General features: G+C 39.8%; 1 long non-coding RNA gene across 2 annotated transcripts; it reads right to left on the reverse strand.

Annotated features, from left to right (window-relative positions):
- Positions 1 to 581: 581 nt before the first annotated feature.
- LOC105027543 lies at positions 582 to 1,945 on the reverse strand. 2 transcript variants are annotated; one of them, XR_829300.2, is made up of 6 exons: positions 1,844 to 1,945; positions 1,612 to 1,675; positions 1,481 to 1,535; positions 943 to 1,008; positions 737 to 828; positions 582 to 602 (listed from the first exon to the last, which is right to left on the reverse strand). It is a non-coding gene; the product is annotated as an uncharacterized LOC105027543 (long non-coding RNA). The 2 variants fall into 2 exon arrangements; XR_002196144.1 differs by having other exon boundaries at positions 1,481 to 1,675.
- Between the last annotated feature and the right edge of the window lie 22,059 nt (positions 1,946 to 24,004).

A 24,004-nucleotide genomic window follows, 5' to 3' on the forward strand; every position in this document is an offset into this window, starting at 1 on the left:
CCAACAACCATGCCACGCTCAAAATTGCTTAAATCACCTTTCTTTCCCATTCTGACATTCAGTTTGGAGTTCAGGAGATTGTCTTGACCAGGACCACACCCCTAAATACATTGAAGCAACTGCCATGTGATTGGTTGATTAGATAATTGCATTAATGAGAAATTGAACAGGTGTTCCTAATAATCCTTTAGGTGAGTGTATACTTGAAGCAATATTAAGCCTTACTGCCAAAACTATTTTCACAAGGTTGTGACTGGAGCTGGTCGATATTTGAGACCTTAGGAGTTGGGATTAGAAATATCTATCAGCATAAAGAATAGTTCTTAGACACTGAGCATCCAAGATGTCATCCCAGATTTAAGAATGTTGTATAATGCATATTATTTTCATGACCCAGTAAGGTCATTGTAAACTCAATGGTATCTGGGATGAATGTTAACTAGTATGTTCAATGATAGAGGGACATTTTATTTTATAAGATTTACTCTGGAGCTGATGTTACGAGACAAGCTTCGATAGTCTGAAAAACAAGTCTTATTTAAATAAATATCAATACTGAAAGGTTTATTTATGTAATATATGGGGCCCTGGTAGACAACCTCCTAGAAAGCAGGAAACACATAGAAATGGGCTTGATTAAAAGAATACATTAAGTAACAGCATGTTTGGCTCAGCAGGATTTTTTAAATGTGAGCCAGTGAGAATAATATTGAGCAACTAGCAGAATGACAATTACTTGCTTTCAAAAGTCAAGAGAGTTGGAAAGTATAGAACAACTTGGCATGTTAGAAGGATCCGAGCCTACTCCCTGGTGCGCTTCAATGGTGCCTGTCATAAAGAAAAACAGCCAGTACCTGAAATGGCTAACAGAGGTGTTCTGAGATGTTCAAGCGTCTGAACTGAAGCTAAATAAGGAGAAATGTCTCCTCAAGGTTTACTCACATTCATTGGATACCGAATCAGCAACATAGTGGTCACCCCTGTCACAGGGAAGGGCAGTTCTAAGACCTGAAATATCCACAAAATGTCACATAGCTGAAACGCAAACTCTGGTTGATTAACTACCTGGGCAGATAATTACTGAACAGATAGTGTTTCCCCCGCTCCAATAAACTCTAGGTCAGAAGGTGAACAGTCAGCTCTTCTCACAGTGTGATAACTTTTGGATAAATGTCCATATTACTGGCAGCACTTATGACATACGAGCTGTACTGTTGCAAGAGCGGGGAGGGGAGACTTCTCTTTATTAAATATGACTAAAACAAAAATGATTCTTTGACAACGACACTTTGTTGCTAAGATATTTAGCAACGACACTTTGTTGCTAAGAAAGCCTACTTTTAGTTTTTAAGAAACTGTAACAACAGCCTAACAGGATCGTTCCAATCCTTGTTTAGGTTTTGGTTTCGTCTTTCCTTCTTGTCTTCCCTCCCAGACTCAGTTCATAAGTTTCATCAGTCTCACCTGTGTTTGTACTCACCTGTGCCCAGTTTCCTCATTTTCCTGAGTATTAAATTATGTCCTTTTTCCCCAGTCTGTGTGGATTATTGTTTGTCCTTATTATTATTTTTGTGTTTCTTATTTTGTTCCAGTTCACTGGATTAAATTTACCTGTTTCTTTGAACTCTCATGCTGCCTGTGGCTACATCTACACTTAGATCAGAAGGAAGCAAATCTGCTAAAAGAGAGACAGACAGTCACTATTCCAAAACCTGTGTGATCAAAAGTGTAGCTGCCTATCCACCATGGATAAAACCCAAGGAGCAGAACTGATTAATATGCCACACCAATGTGTAATTATGTCATTTTAGTATGTCTTTAAAAGAATGGCATTTCAACTCACCTAGGCCCAGTTTCCCAAAGCACTAAGATGATTGTAAGATGCACGTAAGCGCCTCGTTATTTTATCTGTGCGTTTCCCAAAAGCATTGTTACTTAAGTGGCACGTAACATTGATCGATAATAAACGAGTGCTCAGAACTCGTTAGTCCATCTTAACCGATCTTAACCGGCACTTCACTGTTCTTGTGAAATAGCGCCTCCCTCAACATGCGTGGCGTGATTGCAAACTGTTAATATAAAGCCAATAGAAAAATTCGCAGAACGGTTTTAATTTAGACCAATTTATTTAGGCTAGACAAATTATATAATAAGTGCGTGAGTGGATGTGAATGTAATTGAAAGCAATTGTCAACTGAGAATAAAGAAAAACGTAAATAATTAAGGAAAAATGTTGAAAATTATCTTTCACGTGTTTGAACACACTACTTGTAGGCTACTTTGATAGATATGTGCTGGTGCCTTTACCTCATCAAGAATAACATTGATTTCTTCAGCTCTGAATGCTTGTTTTCTTTTGCATTCCATTTTTATTTCAAATTCAATTAGAATGGATTTTTCCAACTGAACTTGGAAAAATCGCTTTATATTCCAATTGAACCAATCGTGTGGATTGCAATGTGACTTTATTTAGTATTTCAAGTACTATAGTAATTAAGTATTCTATATAGCTTCCGGAGGAACTGGTAATTTGATATTGTGGTCGATTTCCGGAGATGTGATTTTGATTGGCTGATGTCCATCCCATTAGTTGGATAAAATGTTTCGTCCACACTAAACTTCACTAACTTTCGAGTTTTCCTATTGCCTAAGCAATCTGATAAGTAATCAAGCTCTATCGACATGCAATTGTCTATATTTTAAAATGTATTCATGGCCTAATTCCATTCCAATCCATCGTAACAAAGTCCACCTTAAGGCTATTTGCATCGTTAAACCGTCGTAAGTGCCACGTTATTGGAAAACTGGGCCCTGGTCGGATAAAGACATAATTTTTAGATGTGGTGAATAAAATGAACAGATAACGTGTGGGGTTTTAGAGTGAACTGACGTCACAAGCGGAAGCCAAGATTTCTGGGAAAATTATGTGGAAATACTTCCTGTTCTTGAAAGTTACATATTTCAGCTTTAAAACCTAAAGCAGTGAGTATTTAAGATAGCCACCAAAAAAAGCAATTTGGTCCAAATAAATTCTATTAAATGTTTACAACATTGTGTAGTATTACACTATCTGTGTATGTGTGTGTGTGTGGTGCACAGTTATAAATATTTTTTTACTCACTCTCCTATATTGAACTCCTACCTTCTCATGCACGGAGCAATACAGGACATGCTAAATTAATGGCCATTAGGGCAAATTAGCAAAAACCAAAGTCCACAGTCAGCCATGGCTATGTAAGAAATAACTTTTAGCTGGCTAGCCACTGAAGGAGGACATCATATTACAGAGTTTTTTCTGTCAATTCCATTTGGACTGATCTGATCGGTGTGAAGCCAGATTCAAACAGGCTTTCCTTGGAGATGTTTTTTTGCACAAGAAACACCCACAGTTTATCTTAGCTCAAAGCTGATTGTACATTTTTTTTTTCATTAAAACAAGAAACCAGGCAAGCCTAATTCAGCCGGCCCGCAATAGAAAGTGTTGCCATGTCGAGATTCGAACCCAGGTCACCCACGTGAAAGGCTGTGTGGTAAACCATTACACCACAAAGCTGAACATTTGCTAGCTGTCAGTATAGCTTCTGGTCTATACAGACACTCTGCATTTGTATATCCTGAACAAATCCTCTTTTGCCACTGGCCATTTTAATAGTTAATTGGCCATTCGTGAATTACATTGATACAGTTAAACTGACTAACATTTCTTTTTAAATTTACCTCCACCACAAATGGCGTCTATGTATCCTGTTTGCCACTGGCCGTTTTAACAGAATATAAGCTTTAGCGCTATCTACTAACTTACTGGAATAGTCATAAGAATTGAGCAATTGCAAGTGAGCCTGCCAAAGCTATTTCATTTCATGGCATAAGAACATATTTTTTTCTTTCATGGTAAAACAATGTACTTTTTTCTTTCATTTGTGAATGACATTTATACAGTAACTATCAATAAAGGCGAAAACAAACTTTTTCATCAAGTGAAAAGACGAGACAATCGTGGAATCTACGAGAAATAATTTATAAATGTTGTTGCTCTCAATAGATTCAATGTTAGTTCTTCCACATGAGCGGCACCGTCTTAAACCACTACGCCATGGCTAGGGTTGGGTAGGTTACTTTTTAAATGTAATCCTTTACAGTTACAAGTTACCAGTCTATATTTGTAATCAGTAATCTTACTTAAACTCAGTAACGTAATTTGATTACTTTGGATTACTTTCATATTAAGAGGCATTGGAAAACAAATAGGAATAGCCTATAAAGCCTATAAAAATTAAGATATCTGTAGCTTTTCCCGCATAAACTAAATCTGCAGTAGTCTGATGCTTTGCTCCACAACCAAGCATGTCAAATGTCAGGGAGGATATAGCCAAGCAAGTGAACGAGATATAATTTTTTGCCATACAGACATATGAGACAACTGATGTCTCTTGTAAATCACAAATGGTGGTTGTGTTGCGATACATGTTGCCTGACAATACAGTGACAGAGAGGTTTTTGGAGTTTGTGGGAGTCAAAGATAAAACTGGAATCGGCCTCTCTAATAGCATCAAAGGGTGTGCTGGAACCACTGAAGCTGGGAGAAAAGCTGATTGCTCAGACTTATGATGGTGCGGATGTAATGTGTGGAAACGTCTGAGGAGTACAGACGCTAATGAAAGAGACATACCCACATGCCCAGTTTGTTCACTGCTATGCTCACCAGGTGAACCTGACCTTGCAGCAAGGATGAGCATCCTGAAGGTGTTTTCTTTGCAGATTTAACTGCTTTTGCCACCTTTTTCTCTGGCGCTCCTAAACATGTTGCAATACTTGCAGAGGCAACACAGAGACGCATTCCAAGGCCACCTGCTATACGATGGAACTTTAAAAGTAGAACTGTCAATGTAGTTTGGGAAAACCAGGCTGCGCTGCTCCTGTGTATGGAGGACATACGCACACAACCAGGATGGGATGAGGCCACCACAAGTGAGGCATACGGCCTGTCAAAAAAGCTCAGGGGCCGAGCCTTTCTGCAGCTGCTGGATTTCCCCCCCCCGATGAATCTGGGAATAGCAGTGCGCTCACCCGTTTCAAGGAGAATGTCCAGAATATGCGGAAGCAAACTGATGAATGGGCTGCCACCGTTCACAATAGAACAGACGAGCCAGGCCAACTAGTAACCAACACAGCGCCGGTGATGAAGGAAGCATGCGACACAATCATCTCCCAGGTGGAGCAGATGTTTTCACGAAGTGACCACCTGATCGGTGCCCAGCAGATTGACAGCTCGCTCTTCCCACAATTGGTCCTGTCGTTCCCTACATCTGAGCTTGACTGTGAGGTGAAACTGTGGCCTCTAGCTGACCACTCTGTACCGCCACACTGAGCTTCACACTGATAAGACGGCCCTGTCTCTGTTAAGATGCATCCATGAGAACAACCTAGAGGAGGCTTTTACTGAGACCGTCACTCTGCTAAAAATTATCATAACAACACCTATGTTCACATTCGAGTTAGAGAGGAACTTTTCCACCTTGAAAAGTGTAAAAACCTTCACTCGCAATACCATGGGACAGCCGCGACTCAACGCATTGGCCATGTTGTCCATCGAAAGCCAGCTGATTCAGCAGCTACATGACTTCATTCCCAAAGTCATTGAAAAGTTTGCCCAGAGGAAGAACCGCCATGCCACCTTTCTCTTCAAATGAGCCCTCAGCCTTGTTGAGTGAAAGCATATTTTATCATCCTGCCTTTGTGGTGCTGGTCCGTGAGTTGGTCATATTATTGTGCTCGATCGATTGATATAGATGGTGACAAGTGTCAGTGTGTCTATGCTTATCTATTAAGGTTGTTGTCATAGAATGGATCTGTATCCCTAAAAAGTTGTCTATAAGCTTCGTTGTGGCCTTAAGGGGTGTTCAGCTCATTGCTGTTCATGTATGGCCCTGTTGGCACACTGATTCTGAGCTTGGTTGCATTCCTAATTTAGGTTTGTAAATGTGACAGTGGTAATTTTACATGTGTAAGAGAGAAGGATAGAAATTACACAAGAAGGTCTCTCTCTCTCTCCAGTATGTGTACTACAAGACCTGGTAGAAGCAAGCCGCTCAGTAGTTAAAAGTGTTTTGTGGAGCCACGCTGTTTGTTAATGCGTTGAATAAATACATCAGTAGCAAGAGGGAGTTTTGTAGCTTTACTGGTATGTATCCTAATGGTTTGTCCCCACAAATTTTTTACATATAAAAACGCCACTGCCTGTAAAAGTTCTTCAGTACAACTCATCCTGGCTGTGTTGTTCTGTGCATTTGACAAATCCTTGGTCACTAATCTGGTTATGTGCATCCACTTTTGTGCGCACGACTGATGCATACAACTGAGGCGCGCAATTCATATTTTGGTTCAAATAACAATGTTTTTATAACATTAAATAACAAATTCAAATGGGAGTCATTATTATTTAGCGCATCTATACTTTTTCAATTGAAGTAATCCAAAAGTAATCATAAATTTTTTCAAAAGTATCTGTAATCCGATTACAATATTTTTGTTGGTAACGTAACAGATTACAGTTACTGTTTTTTTGTAAACAGTTACTTCCCAACTCTGGCCACGCCACAAACGTTTCAGCAGTCGCTAGACTCCATTGAGGATTGTGTTAAATTGACTAACGTTTCTTATTAAGTTTACCTCCACCACAAACAGCATCTATGAATTGTATGGCTTTTGCCAATGGGAAAATAAGCTGTTATTCCTAGGAATAATCATAAATAATTGAGCAATTGCTAGTGAGATTGAAGATAAACTTTTCCATGCTGAAACAGTTGCAATATAACCATATACAGTTTCAGTTGAGGCTTACTATAACGTAACTACTGTAAGCCAGCTAATGTGTTTGTCTATCCTGACCCAAAATGCATGCATGGATGCATACTTTGAAAATCGCAATATAAAATGGTTTTATTTCAGGCTTACTATAATGTAGATACTAACAGTTTTAGCCAGCGAAGTTTTTGTCTATAGGGAATAATTCATAATGCGTACATTGCTTCGCCTGCGAGGAAATACGAACTCGGGACCTATAGTTCACAAGTCCACTTCTCTAACCACTATGCTATTTAACAAGGGTCGGTCGCTCGCTCGCTCGCTCACTCAGTAAGAGACATTCACTCTTCTTAGCCGGCTCCACTCATGCGGATAGATGCCAAACACAAATTGGTGTACATCAAACAAGAGGTATGGAATCTTTTTAGACAGACCACATAAAATACATGGCCTACACATACTGAGACAGAGGGTCTCTGTTTTGTGCCATCAGATGATCTCGGTAATCCAAAATAGCAGCACCTTTCATCAACAGTAAAACTGACATTATACGTATGCCATTTAGCAGACTAGTATTATAAATGATATACAGAGGGGAGAACAAGTATTTCATACACTGACGATTTTGCAGGTTTTCCCACTTACAAAGCAAGTAAAAGTCTGTAATTTTTATCATAGGTACTCTTCAACTGTGAGTGACGGAATCTAAAACAAAAATCCAGAAAATGCCATCCATCCATCTTCTTCCGCTTATCCGGGGCCGGGTCGCGGGGGCAGCAGTCTAAGCAGGGATGCCCAGACTTCCCTCTCCCCAGACACTTCCTCTAGCTCTTCCGGGGGGACACCGAGGCGTTCCCAGGCCAGCCGGGAGACATAGTCCCTCCAGCGTGTCCTAAGTCTTCCCCGGGGCCTCCTTCCCCGAAACAGATGCCCAAGCCACCCCAGCTGACCCCTCTCGATGTGGAGGAGCAGCGGCTCTACTCTGAGCTCCTTCCGGGTGACCGAGCTTCTCACCCTATCTCTAAGGGATCGCCCAGCCACCCTGCGGAGAAAGCTCATTTCGGCCGCCTGTATCCGGGATCTTGTCCTTTCGGTCATGACCCAAAGCTCATGACCATAGGTGAGAGTAGGAACGTAGATTGACTGGTAAATCGAGAGCTTCGCCTTGCGGCTCAGCTCTTTCTTCACCACGACAGACCGATACATCGACTGCATTACTGCAGAAGCTGCACCGATCCGTCTGTCAATCTCCCGTTCCATCCTTCCCTCACTCGTGAACAAGACCCCTAGATACTTCAACTCCTCCACTTGAGGCAGGCACTCTCCACCACATTGTATGATTTTTATGTAATTAATTTGCATTTTATTGCATGACATAACTATTTGATAAATCAGAAAAGCAGAACTTAATATTTGGTACAGAAACCTTTGTTGGCAATTACAGAGATCATACATTTCCTGTAGTTCTTGACAAGGTTTGCACCCACTGCAGCAGGGATTTTGGCCCACTGCTCCATACAGACCTTCTCCAGATCCTTCAGGTTTTGGGGCTGTCGCTGGGCAATATGGACTTTTAGCTCCCTCCAAAGATTTTCTATTGGATTCATGTCTGGAGACTGGCTAGGGTATTCCAGGACCTTGAGATGCTTCTTTCAGAGCCACTCCTTAGTTGTCCTGGCTGTGTGTTTTGGGTCGTAATTGTGTAATTTCTACCCCTCTTCAATGCTCTTACTGAGGGAAGGAGGTTGTTGGCCAAGATCTCGCGATACATGGCCCCATCCATCCTCCCCTTAATATGGTGCAGTCGTCCTGTCCCCTTTTCAGAAAAGCATCCCCAAAGAATGATGTTTCCATCTCCATGCTTCATGGTTGGGATGGTGTTCTTGGGGTTGTACTCATCCTTCTTCTTCCTCCAAACACGGCAAGTGGAGTTTAGACCAAAAAGCTCTATTTTTGTCTCATCAGACCCCATGACCTTCTCCCATTCCTCCTCTGGATCATCCAGATGGTCATTGGCAAACTTCAGACGGGCCTGGACATGCACTGGCTTGAGCAGGGGGACCTTGCATGCACTGCAGGATTTTAATTCATGACGGCGTAGTGTGTTACTAATGGTTTTCTTTGAGACTGTGGTACCAGCTCTCTTCAGGTCATTGACCAGATCCTGCCGTGTAGTTCTGGGCTGATCCCTCACCTTCCTCATGATCATTGATGCCCCACGAGGTGAGATCTTGCATGGATCCCCAGACCGAGGGAGATTGAGCGTCATTTTGAATTTCTTCCATTTTCTAACAATTGCACCAAGAGTTGTTGCCTTCTCCCCAAGCTGCTTGTCTATTGTCCTGTAGCCCATCCCAGTCTTGTGCAGGTGTACAATTTTATCCTTGATGTCCTTACACGTACATGTTCGCGGGGGAACCTAAACGTCAAAGGTAGCCTACAAGTATGCAGGCAGTTCTTGTGAAAATAGAATGCTGCCGCCGACACTGTTCTGGGTTAGTTGTAGAGGTTTGGTGGCACTCGCCAGGAGCCTACAAACAGTGAGTTCCAGTAATACAGACGTGAGATGATAAGTGTCTGGCTTATGTTAGGTAAGGTTGAGCATGAAGCTCCAGGACACCGCCTAGATATTTGCAGAGAATAAAGGGGGGTTGGCTAGGGTGATGCTCTTCAAGCAATTGAATGGCTCTTCTTATCTACAGTAGGCTCTCTATAAACTGCAAAAAGTTGATACCATTATATGCATTTTATGTTCTAAAAAACACAACAAATTTACAAAGTTGAGCCAATTATAAACAAAATCAATCAATATATTCAGAAGAATGTAGTAATTACAGTTTGTTACAATGTTTGTGTAGTATGCTGTATCCATGTTCCTCTTTTGAAAATGAGCCATAATTAGTATACAAGGAATAGGAACAGGGTCTTCCTTGGAGGTGCGGGTGCTCAATTACTATTATTTAATGACCTACTAATTAAAATTAACATGTGATCAGATTTTACTATGCTGTTAACATCTGGCCTACTTAGAAACAATCTAAATTAAGGATGTCAAGCTGTTTTTCTCAGGGAGCCCAACAAATGTTGCACCAAAAATGTCACAAAAAAGCACAACACGTCACACTCAAAATTACCATATCTGACAGCAATAAAATTCACTAATGGATATAATTCACTAATACATTTTCTTCACATTTTACCATTCATCTTTGCATAGAACTATTTAAATGTTCCCTGCTTAGAACTGTTGTGTTACAGGGGAATCTTTTCAAGCCCAAAGTTGCTGAACTTGAAGACTGCAGATATCTTGGGTGTTTACAGTTTTTAATGCGTGTCTATAGTGTTGTCATTATTCAAATAAATGTCTCTATCTATAAGGTTAACCCAAATTTTTTCATTTTATTTACATAAATACCATGGACAGATCTTCCCAAGCACCACCCCATGTACTCCGGATCCCAGTTGAATATCTTGTGTCCATTTGAACCCTTTTTCTGTCCCTGACCGTGAAAGATAACATAATCAACTCACATATTAAGCAGTTTGCCACTGCTCATAATACCTAATTAACTTGTTTAGTGCCAATAGTTTTTGCTTGCACAGAACTACTATTAAAAGTGAGATATGAGCCAGTTTGATCTGCAGTGTATTACAGAAAAGGAAAAAGGCTTGTAAAATACTCATTAACACTATCTGAATGCTCAGTTTTCCCGTAGGAGGGCAAACCAACAGATGTTCTGGCACCCTATAGAGCCCTTTCCCTGCAAGTGGCTGAATAGGAGACTTCTTAAAAAATGCAATAGCACTTGACAGAGCTAATTTTGTTCCTGAGAAGTGCGAGTGATTTTTCACAGGGATCAAATCAAGATGTAATTAAAAAAGATAAGGGGGTCTTAATAACTTCATATAGCAGGCATAAAAAAAAAAATCTGTTTTTCCAAGTAAATCTGAAGATAAATTAAAGATGAGATGAGTATCCCTCAAAAATTAAAGTTTGGGATTAGAGGGTTGGGATTAGATTAATTTACATAATTACATATATAATGTACATTTTGAACATTAACAAATATACTGTTAAGGTTGGGTTTAGAAAGAAGGAAGGGTATTGTGTGATCATATGTTTGTCTAACTAATATTTTGGATTTTGACTACTCTATAGTCTATGTACTGACATAAAAGGATAAGACTACATGATGTGTTTAAATTCCAATTCAAACTTCACTGACCTCTTTTTAAAAACTCAATGTCCCACCCATTGTGTTTGTTCATTACCAATTGCATTCTTTATAAATGGAGAGGGGCAATATATGTAAGACTTCTATTGTAATACTAGCATAAAAATTATCAAAAATGACCAGCAGACATATGCAGTTAATGTTTTAAGTTAATGTTTCAAATGATTTTTTTCTAAAAAATTTTATTAGAATGACTGAAATATTCCCCATTTAAACTTTCTCACTGGTCCGTCTATCTTGGTGTGGTCCATTTATTCCGGAAGTCGGAAGTCGGAACTGGGAATGACATCACACACAAGTTAACCCAAGTTGATCGTGTTCCAGTGTCCAAAGTCGGAAATGTTTTTCATTGTATTTCCTTGTTCAGAATTTTTTTTCGTGTTGTTGCATGTGGGCCAGAACTGTACCAGATACTCAAGATAAAGGCTGTATGTTTGCAAGATTTTGGCCAGGAACCTAGACGTATATTGGGCCAACAAAACACAAAGGTTGCGGGCCACATACTGTGTTTTTTTGGCCCAATATTTTTATTGAAGATCTACACAATTCACATGAATGACCTATTTTCCAGATTTCGCCTAAAGATGACATGTTTGCACCCTTTTGTTTGAACTCTATGTCACTTTGGATAAGGGCATACTGTAGCCTAAATGAAAATGCTAATTGAGTTATCAAGAATACTCATATTCAATTAAGATTTTTTTCTACAGAATTTTTCTTCTCCCTACCTGGAACCGCAAACATCAGAGTAGCAATTAAATGGCTGTAGTTCTTTCAATTTCTGTTCTAAAGGGTATTAAGAGTTATTGTACTCTGAAGGAGAGTTGCTGCAGCCAACCTTGACTGAGTCTATTTAAGGCTGCATAGACACAGCTCACCCTGAGAACCAAAATCATATTTCCTTGTCCACAATCTGTTTGATATAATGTGACCAGATTTGCACATTCACCCGTGTGACACCGTCTCTGAAGTAGAAAACAAATGCAGTTCTCATTTCACGTCTCCATTCTTCTATAAATCTATTAAGTGTAATGAGGTCAAATAGTAACTATAAAGAATGATGCATTGTTGTTTTACTAGCCAAACCTGAAGAATGATGCTTCATGACTGAATCCTGGCTGTTTCTGTTTAACAGCAGGGATAGGCAGCCCGGGTTGTGGAACGCAACAGACAGCTTGTGTTTATAGATTTGAACCGACCTAGAAAACCAGGTGTGTTGTGACTAGGCAATCACTGAATTGATCAATTAGCTAAGTAGCTCAGTGTGGTATCTAGTTGGGACCAAATACTGGGGCACTCCAGGAACACAGTTGCAGATGCCTGTCTGACTCCTGTACCATGCTATTATATGAATTTCTGTTATCTAGGGTACTGTGTGGTTATGTTCTTGCAGACCTTTATTTAGCTTTTAACTTAGTTTATAAAAAAGCATTTCATTTTAAACTATCCCAATAATAACGGTAAATACATTACTGTGTGTGCTTATTTAATGTAAATGTAGTATGTTACAACCAGATGAACTTTGTGACAATATAAAGTAGAAGTAGACCAGAAGTAGTTTTATTATGCTCCTGACTAATGGAATGTTTTGCAAAGTAACCTTAAGATGTTTTTTTTAATAGTTTTTGTTGTTAACTGGGTATTGTGTGTGTTAAAAAAAAAAAAAGGTAAAACAAAAATAGATAAGTAGCATCTTACCTGGTTGAAATACCTTTCAGAAATGTCTTTGAAATTACTGTAACTCAAAAAGTTTCAGAGTATTACTTTAATCTCATAGAGAGACTAGTACCATTTAACGAAACTTTCTTTTTCTAAAGCTAATCGGAAACACTACATTTCCCCCCTTGAATCCTTATGGATAACACTTCCACAATGGTGTCATTTGATGCAAGCTCCTCCTATGCGTGATCCCCAACAACCACCCCGGACCAAAATGTTATGTCACCATCCAAAAATATATCCTAACATATGTGGACACCCGACCATCGCACCTACAGTGGATATAAAAAGACCACACACCCCTGTTAAAATGCCAGGTTTTGTGAAGAATGAGACAAAGATAAAACATGTCAGAACTTTTTCCACCTTTAATGTGACCTATAACATGAACAATTCAATTGAAAAACAAACTGAAATCTTTGAGGGGGAAACATTTTAAACTCACAATAACCTGGTTGTATAAGTGTGCACACCCTTAAACTAATACTTTGTTGAAGCACCTTTTGAGTTTATTACAGCACTCAGTATTTTGGGGTAGGAGTCTATTAGCATGGCACATCTTGACATGGCAATATTTGCCAACAATTTTTTGCAAAAACGCTCCAAATCTGTTAGATTGCGAGGACATCTCCTGTACACAGCCCTCTTCAGATCACCCCACAGATGTTCAATTGGATTCAGGTCTGGGCTCTGGCTGGGCCATTCCAAAACGTTAATTTTCTTCTGGTGAAGCCATGCTTTTGTGGATTTGGATGTGTGCTTTGGGTCATTGTCATGCTGAAAGGTGAACATCCTCTTCATCTTCAGCTTTCTAACGGACGCCTGAAGGTTTTATGCCACAATTGCCTGGTATTTTGAACTGTTCATAATTCGCTCCACCCTGACTAAGGCCCTGGTTCCAGATGAAGAAAAACAGCCCCAAAGCATGATGCTGCCACCACCATGCTTCACTGAGGGTTTGGTGTTCTTTGGGTGATGTGCAGTGTTGTTTTTGCACCATACATGCCTTTTGGAATTATGGCCAAAAAGTTCAACCTTGGTTTCATCAGACCATAACACAGTTCCCACGTGCTTTTGGGAGACTTGATGTTTTTGCAAACTTCAGTTGGGCTTGGATGTTTTTTTTGTAAGAAAAAGGCTTCTGTCTTGCTGCCCTACCCCATAGCCCATTCATATGAAGAATACAGGAGATTGTTGTCACATGTAGCACACAGCCAGTACTTCCCAGAAATTCCTGCAGTTCCTTTAATATTGCTGTAGGCCTCATGCAAGCTTCCCTGACTAGTTTTCTTCTCATCTTTTCATCAATTTTGGAGGGACGTCCAGTTCTTGGTAATGTCTCTGTTGTGCCATATTTTCTCTACATGATGATGCCTGTCTTCACTGTGTTCCTTCTCATCTTTTCATCAATTTTGGAGGGACGTCCAGTTCTTGGTAATGTCACTGTGTTCCATGGTATAATGCTTTGGAAATTATTTTGTACCTTTCTCCTGACTGATATCTTTCAACAATGAGATCCCTCTGATACTCTGGAAGCTCTCTGCGGACCATGGCTTTTGCTCTGAGATGCAACTAAGAAAATGTCAGGAAAATCCTACTAGAACAGCTGAACTTAATTTGTGATTAATCAGAGTCACTTTAAATGATGGCAGGTGTGTAATGACTTCTATTTAACATGAGTTTGAATGTGATTGGTTAATTCTGAACACAGCCACATCCCCAGTTATAAGAGGGTGTGCACACTTATGCAACCAGGTTATTGTGAGGTTTTTATTTTACATTTTCCCCCTCGAAGATTTCAGTTTGTTTTTCAATTGAATTGTTCACATTATAGATCACATTAAGAGTGGAAAAACTTCTGACATGATTTATCTTTGTCTTATTCTTTTACATCACAAAAACCTGGCATTTTAACAGGAGTGTGTAGAATTTTTATATCCACTGTATATGCGCTTGTTAGACATACTATTCCAAAACAATGGGCCTTAATAAGGAGTTGGCCCCCCCTTTACAGCTATAACAGCTATCACTCTTCTGGGAAGGCTTTCCATGAGATTTTGGAATGTCTCTGTAGGAATTTGTGCCCATTCAGCCAAAAGAGCATTTGTGAGGTCAAGCACGGATGTTGGACGAGAAGGCCTGGCTCGCAATTCCCGTTCCAATTCATCCCAAAGGTGTTCAATGGTGTTGAGATCAGCAGGACTCTGTGCAGGCCACTCAATTTCCTCCACACCAGCCTTCTTGAAAATATGGGACAAAATTCAGGAACAGGTTCCTATTGCAAGTTTGCCTTTTTATTGCATTTTATGAAGTTCCAGACTCAGAGCTTTGTAATGGTATATAATACACTACAGTTTGAAGTTGTGGGAAGTTGTGGGAAGATATACTGCTTTAAAAGTTGATAATCAACTTAGTTCTGAGTGTCTTAATCACCCAGCTTTTCAAGTATTCAAATGCGGACACTGACCTTGTTCTAAACTGGTCTGGTTAGTCTCTAAGAGACATACACTGTATCAAACAAAATAAATGAAAAAATAAAGCCACCATGCATGAAATATTACAGTATTATTAACTAACATTATAGCGGATCATCAGGTAAAGCTAGCAACATAATGACCAAGATACTGTAGAAACCAGGAAATGTTAGCTACTGTAGTTAGTTAGTTAACGCTACCTGGGTAGCTAATGTAACAGCAACAGCAGTAGCTATAGCTTGCTAAATATCAATGCAAACAACTTGCTGACAACTTTTTAAAAAGACACATAAGAATTATCTGTAGCTAGCTAGCAAATGTTAGACTTATACATGTAGGAATGTTTTGCGACAAACTGAAATTATATCCTCTGATACATACGAAGCCCGTTGTTGTTTGTGTTCGGTCTGATGACCTTGTTTATAACACTGTATCTTTTCCCTACCGTTCACACTCAAGGTGTTCAATACTCCAAGAATCTTTCATTGTCTCTTTTATAGATGCCATGGTTGTCCTTTGCTTGTAAATGTAATCCATGGACAGCTGTTTTATACAAAACGAACCATTGTTTTCTTTCGACCATTGGCATTGCAATGAAATGCCTAAATTTTGCCTGAACGTTTCCAACAGTATCCAAGTCTGGGATTTCCTCATCATCGTCTGATTCATCTTCTGAGTGAATTCTGTCACATATCATTACAGACCCTCATTGTGCACAGGGTCACAGTCATGCTGGAACAGGAAAGGGCCTTCCCCAAACTGTAGCACTCAATTGTCTAAAATGGCTTTGTATCCTGATGACCCTTCACTGGAACTAAGGGGCCTAGCCCAAACCCTGAAACATAGCCCCAGATCATTATCTGTCCTCCACCAAACATTACAGTAAGCACTATGCATTCTGGTATGTAGCGTTCTCCTGGCATCTGCCACACCTAGATTCGTCCATCAGACTGCCAGATAGTGAAGTGTGATTCATCACTCCAGAGAACCTTTCCACTGCTCCAGAGTCCAGTGGCGGAGTCCCTTACAACACTCCAGCCTATGCTTGGCATTGCGAATGTTGACGTGAGGCTTGCGTACAGCTGCTTGGCTCTACGCAAGCCGAGCAGAAAGTGGAAGCGTCTAGGAGCAACAACTGCCCAGCCACAAAGTGGTAGACCCTACAAACTCAGAGCGGGGCCGCGGAGTGCAGAACCGCATAGTGTGTAAAGAAATTGCTTAACATCTGTTGCATCAGTAACCACAGACTTCAATACTGCCTCTGGAAGCAACATCAGCACAGGAACTATGTGTCGAAAAAGCTTCATAAAATGGGTTTCCATAGTCCAACGTTGTTATTTTTGCAGAAAAGCTGCCCGGCTATATAGAATTAAGAGATGTATGCTCTTATCCCTTTCCTCTTATCTTTTTTTTATGAATAAAGTATCACCCACTGTGGCATGTATAAAAATGCTGAGAGGGCCCAGTTGATCTTGGTTTTGAATCAAGATATGTAAGAGGAAAGGATCCAAGTAACTTTGAAAGTGGGTTCATTATTGGATCTCTTACAGGATGACAATGCCCCCATCCAAAGAGCACGAGAGGTCTCTAAATGGTTTGGTTAGTATGAATGAGTATGTGAATCATATGCTATGGCCTTCGCAGTCACCAGATCTCAACCCTATTGAACACCTACAAGAGAATTTGGACCGATGTGTTAGACAGCGCTCTCCACCACCATCATCAAAACATTAAATGAGGGAATATGTTTTGGAAGAATGGGGGGAGGGAGTTTCATCCCTCCAGTAGAGTTCCAGACACTGGTAAAACCTATGCCAATGCACATTGAAGGTGTTTTGGTAGCTTGTGGTGGCCCAGCACCTTACTGAGTCATTTTATTTTCCCCTGAACACATCTGGTATATGCCAATTTCTGCCCCATGTCATCAAAATCCATTAAGTGTGAAATTTCATGGCTAACTGAGGTATAATCTACATAGATTTCGAATGGATCATCATATTTTGAACAACACAACACACATGCAGCCAAGAATTCGAGGTGTAAACAATTATTTTGTTAATCTTACAAGATCCAGATTGCATTTTTTGTGTGACAATTTTGTCATTCTTACTGACAGCAAGAAGGACAGGCCAGGGAAACAAGCACTGGGAGGAAGGGCACAGACACTTGGGATGTACAGTCCAGAGTCAGGAGCTTAAACCAGTAAACCATACTCTGGAGTGGTTTAATGGTTTTAAAAAATAGCTTAAATTAGACATTTATTTCACAGTGTGTATTTCATTCAAGTTCACACATACAGTGTTTTTCCAGATGAGAACAAATTGCAATAGCATGGAAAGGATATTAGAGTTTTTTATAGGATAACAATGACTGAACTATCTTGACCAATACATTGAATTTCAAAAAGGCTATGACTGCATAACCATGCCCTTTGAATAGCTTGATGAATGATAATGCTCTATTGCTGCTCGGTACCATATGCATGGCTTGCAGCTAGTCTCCAGGGTTGATGGAAAGGTTGATCAAAGGCCTCACTGCATAATACTGCATTGTAAATACTTAGATGCAATTACACATTGCTTAGAATTTAACTTAGGTCTCAAATATATAAATATATAAATATATATTTTTAAACCAGATTAAGGCCATTTATAGGAATAATCACTGGGGAGTTGATACTTTAAGGTGAAGGAATTACCAGTAGATGTTTCAATATCTGGCAGGTTAGTGAGGATCAAGCAACTCTTGATATTTCTGCTTGCTGAAAGTTAGGTGTGTGTATTAAACTCAAGCAATGTGTGAATTTTTACTCTAAAGGAAGCATCATTGGTACTCTCAGATGGCACAGCGGTCTAAGGCACCCTTTTGTTGGCCAAGCTGACAATTACAGTATAAGCTTGAGCCTCTACCACTAGCTGACAGTGTCTGGGAAGCACTTGCTGCAGCCTTTTCCCAGTCGCTTTCCCAGTCGTTTCTTGCTTTACCACTACAGGGGAATACTAAAATCATCAATAATTGTGAATGGCATATTACCATGTATACTTTAACCAGAGAGGGGTGTGAAGAATTGGCTGCCTGACCATGTTGGGGCTTCAAGTGTCATGCTCTTATACAGTGGGGAGAACACGTTTTTGATACACTGCCGATTTTGCAGGTTTTCCCACTTACAAAGCATGGAGAAGTCTGTAATTTATATCATAGGTAAAAAATCCAGAAAATCACATTGTATGATTTTTAAGTAATTAATTTGCATTTTATTGCATGACATAAGTATTTGATAAATCAGAAAAGGAGAACTTAATATTTGGTACAGAAACCTTTGTTTGCAATTACAGAGATCATAAGTTTCCTGTAGTTCTTGACCAGGTTTGCACACACTGCAGCAGGGATTTTGGCCCACTCCTCCATACAGACCTTCTCCAGATCCTTCAGGTTTTGGGGCTGTTGCTGGGCAATACAGACTTTCAGTTCCCTCCAAAGATTTTCTATTGGGTTCAGGTCTGGAGACTGGCTAGGCCACTCCAGGACCTTGAGATGCTTCTTACGGAGCCACTCCTTAGTTGCCCTGGCTGTGTGTTTCGGGTCGTTGTCATGCTGGAAGACCCAGCCACGACATATCTTCAATGCTCTTACTGAGGGAAGGAGGTTGTTGGCCAAGATCTTGTGATACATGGCCTCATCCATCCTCCCCTCAATACGGTACAGTCGTCCTGTCCCCTTTGCAGAAAAGCATCCCCAAAGAATGATGTTTCCACCTCCATGCTTCATGGTTGGGATGGTGTTCTTGGGGTTATACTCATCCTTCTTCTTCCTCCAAACACTGCAAGTGGAGTTTAGACCAAAAAGCTCTATTTTGTCTCATCAGACCACATGACCTTCTCCCATTCCTCCTCTGGATCATCCAGATGGTCATTGGCAAACTTCAGACAGGCCTGGACATGCGCTGGCTTGAGCAGGGGGACCTTGCGTGCGCTGAAGGATTTTAATCCATGATGGCGTAGTGTGTTACTAATGGTTTTCTTTGAGACTGTGGTCCCAGCTCTATTCAGGTCATTGACCAGTTCCTGCCGTGTAGTTCTGGGTTGATCCCTCACCTTCCTCATGATCATTGATGCCCCACGAAATGAGATCCTGCATGCAGCCCCAGACCGAGGGAGATAGACCGTCTTCTTGAACTTCTTCCATTTTCTAATAATTGCGCCAACAGTTGTTGCCTTCTCACCAAGCTGCTTGCCTATTATCCTGTAGCCCATGCCAGCCTTGTGCAGGTCTACAATTTTATCCCTGATATCCGTACACAGCTCTCTGGTCTTTGCCATTGTGGAGAGGTTGGAGTCTGTTTGACTGAGTGTGTGGACAGGTGTCTTTTATACAGGTAACGAGTTCAAACAGGTGCAGCTAATACAGGTAATGAGTGGAGAACAGGAGGGCTTCTTAAAGAAAAACTAACAGGTCTGTGAGAGCCGGAATTCTGACTGGTTGGTAGGTGATCAAATACTTATGTCATGCAATAAAATGCAAATTCATTATTTAAAAATCATACAATGTGATTTTCTGTTTTTTTAGATTCCGTCTCTCACAGTTGAAGTGTACCTATGATAAAAATGACAGACCTCTACATGCTTTGTAAGTAGGAAAACCTACAAAATCGGCAGTGTATCAAATACCCTAGTCATCAGCGACTCAATTACCTAAAATATTACACTTCCATATTAGTCTGCAACCATACATTGTATACCAGGTGCAGGGCTACCAATGTAGAAGCCAGTATTAGATTGGTGCAGGCAAAGTCTAAAACTGGCAAGTGTAGGGCTTAAGATATTGTTATCCATGTCAGCAAAAATGGCAGGATGAAAAAGACAGGTTATAAAGTAGAACAAACTTCAGTATGTAAACTAGCTGGGAAGATGCTTTGGCACCAACTAATTGTCTCAAGCCACCTCCCTATTTAGGGTTGTGAACACATGTACTGCAGAAACACAGAACTCAACTGTCTTAAAACCTCCCGTAGGAGATAAAGTTTTGTGGATAGAGTTTGTAGACTGCACTTTCTGGGAACAACCGACAAGCTTGACCTGCTGAAGAGTGACGGACTCCATCCTCCCTGGAGTTTTGCTCATCTTTTATGCATAGACAGTAGTCTGTCCTGTAACCTCACCATAGTATTTGGAACAGGGCAGTCAGCAGGCTTTTGGCCAGCCCCCTAGCTTATTGGAGTCACTAACATAGTCAAAGTAGTCATCTTAGTTTTTCCAATTGTCACGGTACGGTGAGCAGCAGAGCCACCGTGCCGTGCATCTTCAGTTCCTGTCACATATGAACGCATCCCGGACTTGTTTCGTGTCACGTCTTTCATCATTCACACCAGGTCCCAATCTTCTTGTTAGTATGTGTTTAAATGTTTCCCCTCTGCTCCCCACATTTGTGGATGATTGTTGTTTGATGTCGTTGTTGTGTGTGTTGCCGTTGGATGTAGGTTTCATTATAACCTTTGTATACATCGGTTTTTGCTGCTTAAATCAGCCCCTTTCTTTTGTTGTTTGGTTGTGCTCAATATTTTGTTCATTAAAAAGTTGAAATTGACCGCCTTCTGCCTGCGCCTGGTTCCTTACTCCCGCAATCCCATGACATCAATTGAGTCTGTGACTCAAATCTGTTCAGAAGATAGCAAAATAAGATGGTGTTCACCATAGCAATGTAAGTTGATTAAATCCTTCTTCCATTTCTCCTCATGGTTACATTAATGACCATATCCACTTTGGACAAATCATTTGCGACACCTCATTTCAATTTACACTCAAACAAATGACTGGGTTTCTGTCTTTTGAGTTTCCTGTATTGTAATCTATGCATCATACCTAGAAAATAACAGACCCCAAAATGTAGTCTCCAGAATTGGAGGAAATGGCTATTCTAAAGAGTATTGACTGAAAAAGTAAAATCCTCTTAGTTAGCCTACTCTAGTTCAAACATGTATGATGGAATATCACAGAGCAAGATCACCTACAAAAAATATTAGACTATTGCAATGATCTTCTCTCCGGATATCCTGATAAGACACGAAATAAACTTAAATGATTTATAAATATGCTTTCTAGAATGTGGACTAGAACCCAAAAACATGATCACACTACTCAAGTTCTAGCCCTGCTACACTGGCTTCATTTTTATAACGTATGACGTCATTGAGTGGTGTAACTTTGTTTGATATAAAGGCATGGCATCTTATGACAATGACTTGTGTCATGAAAGTCCATTTAATACTTTACTCTCAATCTGTAATGATAAAAAACAATAAAGAAAAACTGATCTAAGAACTTCAGTGTTGACGAGAACTCTAAATAAAAAAAAACAACAACAGTTGTAATTTTTTTAGTTTTTTGTGTAATTGAATTTAGATGTTAAGTTATCATGGTTTATCCTCTTTCTTTACCTTAAAGCAGGTGCTTACCTTTGTGGCAGCTCGATAGCCACCCTGAAGTTATTAGTCTGACTTCTGAGCTCAGCTCTCCCTGCTGTTTCCTTTGTTGGTTGATGGCCTGAACCCAATCTGACCTTCTCAACTGTCTCTGGAAAGAGTGCTGGAGCTTGTCTCCGATTGTAGGCTGAAGAGACAAAACATGTGACAAATGTAAATTACACTGTGGTAATATGCCTCAGGTTGACTCTGAGACAACACTAAAATGTTCACCGATAAGAACCTTCAATATAGATAATCAAGACTGATTACACTCAGATTGACTCACCGAAGCAATTGAGGTTAGGCGCCTTGCTCGAGGGCACAACAGATGTCAACGTATTAGCTAAGGGATTTTGATTCAGCAAACATTTGGTTATTGGCCAAGTGCTGTAGCCAAAATGTGCCTGTCAATTTATTTTATTTTATTTCATAACTTATCTTCAGGCTCGATTATGAATGCCAACTGACATTTACTTTTACTGCTTAGAAGTAAAAGTAGGTTATTTTCTTTTTTTACCTGCTGGTCATCTGAATGTTTGAGTATCTTGATGATTTTTGGCCCTTAAAAGGTCACCTACTCTTATCTCAGACAATCAGCCTGTCTCCTCTCTAGGTTGTTTCCTTTCTAAGGAGTTTTTCCCAGCCACTGTACAGACTGTACAGACTTCATATGCCAGACATGTGATGTAAAAATAACTTCACCTTTCATCGCAACAACAATCCAAAGAACACAGCTAAATCAAGCAAGGAATGGCTTGCAAAAAGGAATGTCAATGTTCTGGAATTGCCCAGTTAATGACCAGACCTCAGTCCTATATAAAAGTTGAATACTGACCAAAAGAGGGCTATGCACAGAAAATACCATTACAATTGTTTGACATCCTCTGCAAAGAAGAGAGGGATACTGTTTAAAAATTCAGTTATGCTACAATGATCCAAACAAAAGGTCTGCCATGATATGTCTTGATTTCAGCCTTTACAAATCTGTATTTTCAATTAGGGTGTAACGTTAAGTGCAGAAGGCAGAACACAGGCACTAAAACATGAAAACAGAACAATATTACATAAACATTAAACCTAACAATGACTGAAGGATACAACAGGGAATAATATCCCAAGGTCCAACAGCTATTTTCTTTTAACCAAAAACATGCATTGTTACAAATAATTTCTGAAATGTACAGTCAATCTCTTAAAATGTAACAAGCAATCATCAATCTACAATCAGTTACAGTGGATATAAAAAGTCTACACACCCCTGTTAAAATGCCAGGTTTTTGTGATGTAAAAGAATGAGACATAAATAAATCATGTCAGAACTTTTTCCACTTTTAATGTGACCTATAATGTGAACAATTCAATTGAAAATTAAAAATAAACACCTTACAATAGCCTGGTTGCAGGTTATTGGAAACACAAATTATAAAAAAAAAAAGATCTTATTCTATAGTGACTTTCCACCACTCAACTCTTATAGATGTCCCCGACTCATAAGACTATCTATGAAATAAAATAAATGTATGAACTTATCTACAGCAATTAGAAAGCAAAATAAACCTAATAAAGCAGGATGCAGTGGTAAACATAAGAACATGTTGATCATATAGGCCGACCTTTAAACCCTTCCACATCCGTTTAACAAGCTTAATCACATGTTGTTGGCCAATGTTTGTATGGAGAACATTTCATGGAAAACACATCCAAAAAAAGAACTGGATTGAAAAGAAAGGTATGCAAGCTTCATAATTCCATCAGGAGGATCCAATCTTCCAGTGCTTGATAGCATCTGTGGCGTAGCCCATCTGTTCCTAAAAGGAGATTGATTTTTTTACCTTCCCTTTGTTGCACTGGGCGGATGTCTGCTGGTGGCCTTTACGGTCACATAGCAACTGACAATGACGCTAGTGGCACTGTTGTGACAGAGAGCCAGTTGATTCCCCTCAAAAGCAAAAACCTCCTAATCAAATGCTGATTCTTTCAATAGGGATGTCATGTGGGCTGCAATAAGGTAGCTCTCATAAAAGCAAGAATGTATATGCTTCCTATATAACTTTGTGGACAAAATTTCGAACTTTTGAACACTAAAAGCAAAGCCTTTCAAAATATCACTAAAGTCAGGTGTTTTCAGTACTTTTCCTTTCATAGGGATACACTGATAAGAAACATTTTGGCCGATACCAATAGTTGATGTTCATACAACACAACTGGCCAGTGTAGATATCAGTACTTATGTTTTGTCATTTCTGGCCTGGCATAAATTAAATAAAAAATATCTGCTTTCATTGAAGCCTTTATATCAACAAATTCATAAT

This window comes from Esox lucius, chromosome 25 (assembly GCF_011004845.1).
Source record: "Esox lucius isolate fEsoLuc1 chromosome 25, fEsoLuc1.pri, whole genome shotgun sequence".
NCBI classification, from domain to species: Eukaryota; Metazoa; Chordata; class Actinopteri; order Esociformes; family Esocidae; genus Esox; species Esox lucius.